This window comes from Pygoscelis adeliae, unplaced genomic scaffold (assembly GCF_000699105.1).
Source record: "Pygoscelis adeliae isolate BGI_AS28 unplaced genomic scaffold, ASM69910v1 Scaffold71, whole genome shotgun sequence".
In the NCBI taxonomy this organism is placed as follows: Eukaryota; Metazoa; Chordata; class Aves; order Sphenisciformes; family Spheniscidae; genus Pygoscelis; species Pygoscelis adeliae.
Window position 1 is genome coordinate 5,382,526 of NW_008824356.1, and position 7,596 is coordinate 5,390,121.

Sequence of the window (7,596 nt, forward strand, 5' to 3'; positions counted from 1 at the left end):
GCCGGGGCCGCCGTTCAGTGTCTTGCCCCAGCCTGGAGAAGGCGCGAAGCCCGTGGCTGGGCTCTGTGCGGGGGCTTCTCGCGGGTGGGCGCCTGTGGTGGGCTGGCAAGGCTGCGTGGGCTCCGTTACCCCTCCTCCGGCACTCTGTCCCCTTCGCGGGGGTGAGGTGTCGGGAGAAGGAACGGGAGCGTCCCTGGCTCCCCGTAGCGCTGGGTGCTGAATCCCAGACGGGTTCACAGGTGGCATTTGTAGCTCTCGCTGTCCTTAACTAGGTTTCCCCAGTGTCACCTCTCCGCCCGCGAATCTCCATGATGAGCTCTTAGCTGGAAGAATTGACCTGTGGCAGCGGAAAATCAAAAGTGATACAACTCAACATAAAAAAAAAAAGCATGATAACAATTAGCTTTTATCTTCATATGGAATTAGGTGAAAGAAAATGGTTACTACTCTTTTACTGCACTTGCAGTGCAAGAGCCTACCCTATGAAACCTGACTTCAGTGTAGCAGGGTGACCAGGCACCCGTATCCTTGAACATTTGTTCTGCCGGGTCTCTTGTCATTTGTTTTGTTGTTACTTTGCCAATAAATCTGACTCTTCTGCTTTCGGTCAAAATAGAACAGGAAGCCTGCCAAAAAAGTTGTCAGAGCCAGTGGACAGTCAAAAATAAATGGATTGTTCAGAGGAGATAAGGTTCTAGAAAAAAATTAGTATTTTGTTCTGTGCTCACTGTAGAGGAACTTAAGCAGATTCCTGTGCTTATACTTGATTTTGTGAAAGATTTATCAGAGGGTATGTCTCAAGCTGAAGCGTCTGTAGAAAAGGTTATGAAATAAACAGCTAAAATAAAAAGCGCTGAACAGTTGGACTGCATGATATTCATCCAAGAGTTCTAAGAGAAGTCAAGATTTAAATAGCTGAGCTGCTTGCTAATGGTTGTATGTAACATCTCATTTAGAAGCACTTTGATAGCAGAGAATGGGAAGATAGTTAATTAAAAAAAGTGGCTAGAAAAGTTCTGGAGAGCTGCTGAGCAATGAGCCTGTTATCTGTACCAGGCAAGTTAATGAAAACTGTGTAAAAAGGCAAACTAGTGGGCGCAGGGAGAAAATGGTGTACCAGGAGAGTTGGCAGAGCTTTTCTAAAGTCCTGGCCTCACACGTCGTTTGGAGTCTTGTGAAGAGTTGGCAAAGCATGTGGACAGGAGAGATGCAGCTGATGTCGCCTACTTGGGTTTCTAAAAAGCATTCAACAAAATCTATCAGAAAAAGCTTCTGAAGAAACTGTGGAGTAAGAGAAGTTTTCACGTGGGTCGATGACACTGGGTTAAAGACAGGTTGCTGTAAGACAGAGCAAAAATGTTTTCTCGGTGGAAGGAGTCAATATGTGAAGTTCCACAAGGATCTGAACCGGAGCTTGTGGTCTGAGAGTAAAACTTCACATTACAAAGTGAGTGGGTGATGCAATTTGATGTACATAAATGTGAATTGTTTCAAATGGGAGATAAGCAATCCTAACTTTAAATATCCAGGAACAGCCTAGAAGCTGATTTATCACTTAGGAACAAGATCATGGCATAATAGTTCTGTGAAAATCTCAGCTCAAGGCTTGGTAAATGAGCAAATCAAATGTTAGGAGGTAAGAAAGAAGAGCTAGAGAACAAAGCAGAGAGCATCATTATGGCACGGGGTAGATCCGCGGTGTGCCAGTGCTTTGAATGCTGTGTACAGTTCTGATCTTCAGAAGGACGTAGAGCACTGTAAGAGGTGCAGAGAAGTGAATAGGTGTTCTGAGGTGTGGAGCAGCTTCTGGGTGAGAAACAGATTGATTAACTAGGACTCTTCAGCTTTACAGAGACACAAGTGAGGGCAGGTTTCTTTCAACATAAGAATGATGTGCATCAAATGGAACTTGGGGAAAACATGGGATAAAACCAAACTTGACAAGGTTGCTCATTCCATATTGTGGTTACTTGTGGAAAATCTTGTTGCATGATTTTGTGGATACTACAAGGTTTTTTTTGAGCTGAAAAGTAGTCCAGAAAACAGAAGAAAAAGCTAATGAGGACTATTAAATACAAAAACAACCCCTTTGGCTGTGGAAATCCTGATTTTTGTAAATTTCTGGGGCCTTGGGGAATACCAGGGGGAGGCAGCACTACACCCTGACTTTGTCCTTACAACCTTCTTCAGGTGGTTGCTGTCAGGTACTGTCAGAAGACTGTCGCTGGTAGCAGAGGGGGGCGAAAAGGTGTGCTTGTTCTCATCAGCTATGACTATTCCTATGTGGGTTTGTAAGTATTTAGCTGAACTTTTGCTCTTATTCCATGCTTCCTTATTGTAATGGTATTTGAAATTTGTTTAAATTACCACGAGATGTGATCTCATATGCCTGTGCTCCTCATCCGTTCAGATCTTTTGCTGATAAGGTTGTTCTTTGACGCTGCTTCCGGCAGGCTTTCCAGACATAGGAGGTAGGCTGGTGACCTGGTGAGGTGCTGAAGTGAAACTAACAACACTCATTCTTCTCATTTGGAAACAGCGGATGTCCCCAAGAGACCTGGATATTATATCAACAGGATATCATGGGAAAACAAAAGAAGGTCGTAACAAGCATGCGGACAAAGTATCTTTATTATTTCCAATTATGGAGCTCTTGTTCTGTCCCCCCCCGCCCCGCATCTTCGGTCTGCAGAACAACAGATTTTCAGCTCCTCTTCACTGATTATATTTGAGCTTTGTTTTTATACAAATGTTTTGTAACTTGATCCTGTTGGCTAAAGACAACCAGCTGCAACATTAAAGGAGTCGTTTTAATTCTGATTGCATCACATCTTCCATTTGGTAAAGATTTAGCTCCTTTTAAATAGCCCATCTTGAATCTTCTTATGCTAGGGAATAAGGGAAGTAAAACCAACTCGTAATACAGTATTTATCTGTTTATGTTTGCAAAACTAAGTATTTGTTCTGAATAGGTAACAGTATTGCAAAGGCCATAAAATACAGTAGCAGTGTCAGTCCTAACGCATATAATCTGAAATGTACAGGATTCAGATATTACCAGCTTATTGGGTTTTTTAAGTAGAATGTTATTTTGACACTGCTCTGAAGTATAGTGGGTGCTTCAGCATCAGAATGATGCAATTGCTGCTACGAAGCATTTGAACTTTAATTGTAGGAGAAATGACAGTTGCCGGTAGCACATGGTAGAAAGAAGGACAAGCTCTGTTACAGCATTTAAGCATGTGGTATGGCAATTGAATTAAAATAGTAACGTAACCTAATGATGATGTGTCACTAACCTCGAGGACACCAAGGAAGATAAACCGAAGTAATTTGCTGTCATTACATAAGAGTTGAGTGCAAAGCCAAGAATGGAGTTTCAGCACAGATAAGGATTTCACTCTGAGACTTTCAAAGAATTCCGCTCTTCACAGCTTTAACTATTCATGGGGGTCTCAGATCCTCGCATCCTCCCCCCTTTTTTTCCTGCTGTTTGCCAGCAAGTTCCAGGTGCCGCAAGCCTGGGTTCCTTGGCTGTGCTGCTAAGGATGGCGCTGCTAAATCAAAGTGGGTAGGTAGCAAGCTTGGGCATTGGGCTGCTGATTTTCCACCCTGCCCTATTACACAGGAGTAACTCTGGTCTCTGTAACAGTCTTGGCCTGTGTCAACTAGCAATCTCTAAGGCGGTGCTTGGGCATGGTTCAGAGGGTAGCATGTGTCTGATGAGCAGAGAGCAAGACTGTGTGAAACCGGGCTCCCTCCACTCTGCGGGGTCATCCAGCAATATCCTAGCAGGTTTCATCCTATCGAACACACCTCTGTGCTTTGGCCTATGACAAGTCCTCTAGCTTCGTGATGTAGATCACCCCTCTGGGCTACAGCGCAGCCCTCGTTTCTTCAATTCTGGGCATTTGGAATAACACCCCTCAAATAATACTTATGCCTTAGGGCTGAAGGGACACCACATGTAGTTCGGAGGTGACGGCGGGAAGTGCTGTGTAGTGTGGATGTGGTGAGTGTACCACCGCCTGGCCCTTCCACCACAGAACAGTTCCTGGCCCTGCGTCATTTGGTATTGTAGATGCTGCCTGTGTCACCACTCTATAAACGAGCTCTGGCAGCTTAGGGGATTTACCTCACTGTAAGGGTTCTGTAAGGTGTTTAGTGCTCCAAAAGGAATCCTGATGACTGCAGTGTTGGGTAAGCTACCCCCAAATCATCCTAAATATTGGTGGGATTTAAGGGCAACATGAACTAATGTTTTTCACTGAAAGGTAGATACGTAGCTGTAATTGGAGACAAATACAGTGGAATAACACACAAGGAAACATGTTACTCTACCTGGTTGTTTATCTTCAGGATCTTTGTTTCAGTCTGCAAGCTGAGGGGCATGGCAAACTGATGGGATGGTTTCCACAGCTTTTAGAACTGCAGAATGATGCTCATACAAGCTACCTCGCCCAGAAGGGGTGCTCCCAATTAGGAGCATTTATTTGGGAAAAGTTTTATGTATATTCTATATACCTCTATGTTCCTAGGGACCTAGGGTATGGCTTCTGGCTCTTAGTCCCACCACATTTAGTCAAGACCTGAACTTGTAATTGCCCCTTTTGTTGTAGCTTTAGTCCTTGTTGTGGAAAGTACTACAGGAGTGCAAGACTCTCGCTCGTTACACCAGAGCAGGATTAACGTGGCTTCTTGATAAACCTGTCATATAATGTAAACATAAGTCATCTTTGCCAAGAGGGCTTCAGCATGCCAGATTTGAAATGTTTCAAATTTTTTCATAATTTTTAGTACCTATAATTTGAAAAACATTTTACTGTGCAAGTATTTTCACACCAAAAATAAATGCAGCTTCTTTGCTGATTCTTTATAGAGAGCAGATATTAAGATGACAGTTCTGGAGTCGGCGATATCTGTGTGTTTGTGATCAAAGTGCCAACCAATTCCATTTGCTGAAACTGAGTATAATCAATTATCAATAATCAAACTCCAGCAAAATATCCTTTTTGCAAACCACTTTATGACCAAAGTCTGCATTATTTTTCCTCTCCATGTCACATTGTCACTTGCTATTGTAACATCAGACGTTGACTGCTGCTGAAGGCCTGAACTGTTGCGTGCATGTGAGAATGATTATCACAGCTAATTTCAGGCACGTGTAGTTGCGCAGGGAATGATCTCACAGCCTCCAATCTTGTCTTAAATATAGCTTAATTACTGGATATTGCATGGCAGATTGTGCCCTGCAGGTGATCAGGCACAGAATGTGGTAAAGACCATCTCTGACTCTTAACGAAAGGTTTGTATTTCCTTTTAAGATACATCATGCACTGAAATAATCATATGTGTTTATGGAGACAAAGTATTTATTATATAATGATTTCCACCTGAGGATCTCAGAGCTCCTTATGGACACTAATGATTGAAGTGTTCTGTTCTATCCTGCAGCTTACCATGAGCCCTTCAGAGCAGCATCTGAGTACTTTCCCATTAACCTCAAATGTGACTAATACGCAAATGTGTGGTTTGTTCCCCTCTCCTCTCCCCAGCGGATTCTGTGTTGCGGCGTGTTTGCATTACGGGTGACAGCAGCATAGCCTGCAGTCTGGAGGGGCAGGTATTGAGTCCTTAGTCCCTAGGGAGCTCATTCTCTAAATTTGGACAGGTCCTTGGAAAATGGCGTCTCTTGCACAGGCAAGCATTACGTTATTGCAGAGTCTTCTTGTGCCAGAGGGTCAGAGTTGTTGCCTACGGTCTATCTTGGTGTTTCAGGAGACCTTTTTTTTGATGTGCTGGTGCAAGGCCACTGAGTGCCTTGAAGGTGACAAGCTCGGCTTTTCACTGACTCAATTAGCTGTCCCCCAGAACCATATGAAGCAGGTGAAGAGCGTGATCCTATCTTAATAACCAGGTAAATTGAGGCACTGAAACTACAGTTTCAGGATAGCTTAAATCAATCTACACGTGTGGTCCTGCTATCTTCTCTGCTCCCATCCGTGTGATCCTGTTTCCTTCCTGGCTTCTACACAGTTACTTGTCTGACCTCCCAGTGAAACGGTTCAGGAAGTTACACTGGCACCACAAACATAGTTATGTGGGAGGGTTGAGTTCCAGCTGGTCTGAGTCCCTGACCCAAGTTACTGCAGGATCACTCAAATGCTAATACCAGAGCAATGGAAGAGGCAGATCTTGTAGCTGACAGAGCTGTATAAACTCCTGTGGAACAGCATATTGAGGGCATAAGCGATTTGTCTAGATTCAGTTTAGAGTGCTGACTCTTCAGAGTGTGTGCTAAAATCCTAATGTTTTACCATGAAGGTGGTCAAACACTGGAGCAGGTGGCCCAGAGAGGTTGTGGAACCTCCAGCCTTGGAGGTCGTCAGGACTTGACTGGCTGAGGCCCTGAGCAGCCTCCTCTAACTGGCCCTGCTTTGAGCAGGGTTGGGCTAGGTGGCCTCCAGAGGCCCCTTCCAACCTACGTGATGCATTGAGTCTATGATCAGCGGGATCAGTTGCGTCAGGGAGAGTAGGGGAGTAATGCACTGGTGGTGTGTGTGAAAGCAGCTGAGCGGTAACCCACAGGCTTTGTGGCAAGGAACTACTCCAGATGTATGAAACATCTCTATGTATATGTATGAGCATCTCTAAGGTGTGGATGACATGCTCCAACAGATGTAACTAGCAGTTTAAAATACCATCTTTGCTGTCTGTGGTGGGTTGCTAGCTCTCCCAGATGACAAAAAGGAGCCTGTGTGCACCCTCCCCCGTCCCCAGTGCCATCAGCTAACCAAGTGACTGAGGAAAGGGGCTTGTGCAGACCTCCCCAATGCCCAGTGACAAAAGCTGAAGTTCCCATTCCTTTCTGCCTCCCCTGGAAGGGGTGTGTTAACCCAGGCCAGGACAGCAGGGTGGAGAGGCTGGCGTGGGAATGCCTGAAACCACCCAGCTGTTGCATCAATGCGCGAGTCAGACCCCTGAGGCAGCGCTTTTAGGCTCAGCCGCCTCTAAACCCAGGTCTTTAGGGTCCTGAGACTTCCATTCACTGAGGTTTCTCTCCCCCGTGTCTGATTTTCCATACGTGTCATCTGTGGATAAAGTGCCATAGCTTAAACCAACACGCTATAGTTTTTACTGGAACTTACAGAAGCGTACAAATGTCTTTGTGGCCTTGGTGTTCAGTTTCATGATGGATGTGAGCACGATCCTGAGCTGTAGGCAAATGGCACAGGGCTGCCTGTGTCTCCTGGGTTTTGGCAGTCCCCTCCAGGTCCTGTGTCAGTGGAAGAGTCTTGGTGCTACTTAGGATTTCATCATCCCAGTGCCTGGAGTCATGTGGTTACGTAAGAATTTAAATTTCGGGTTTTGTTAAGCATGTGTTTAGATCTCGAGATCAAGGAGGAGAGTTGGGCAATATGAACTCTGTAGCCCCAGACGCTTGAAGCAACAAGCAACGTTCAACGTAAGCTTACGGCAGCAATATCGAGCCAATCTCGGGAGTTAACTGGGCATCTGGCTCGTGGGCTGGCCCCCGTGGGTGCAGCCGGCTGGGCAGCCCCCTCCACCTGACTCCCCGGCTGAAGAAAACGGCCC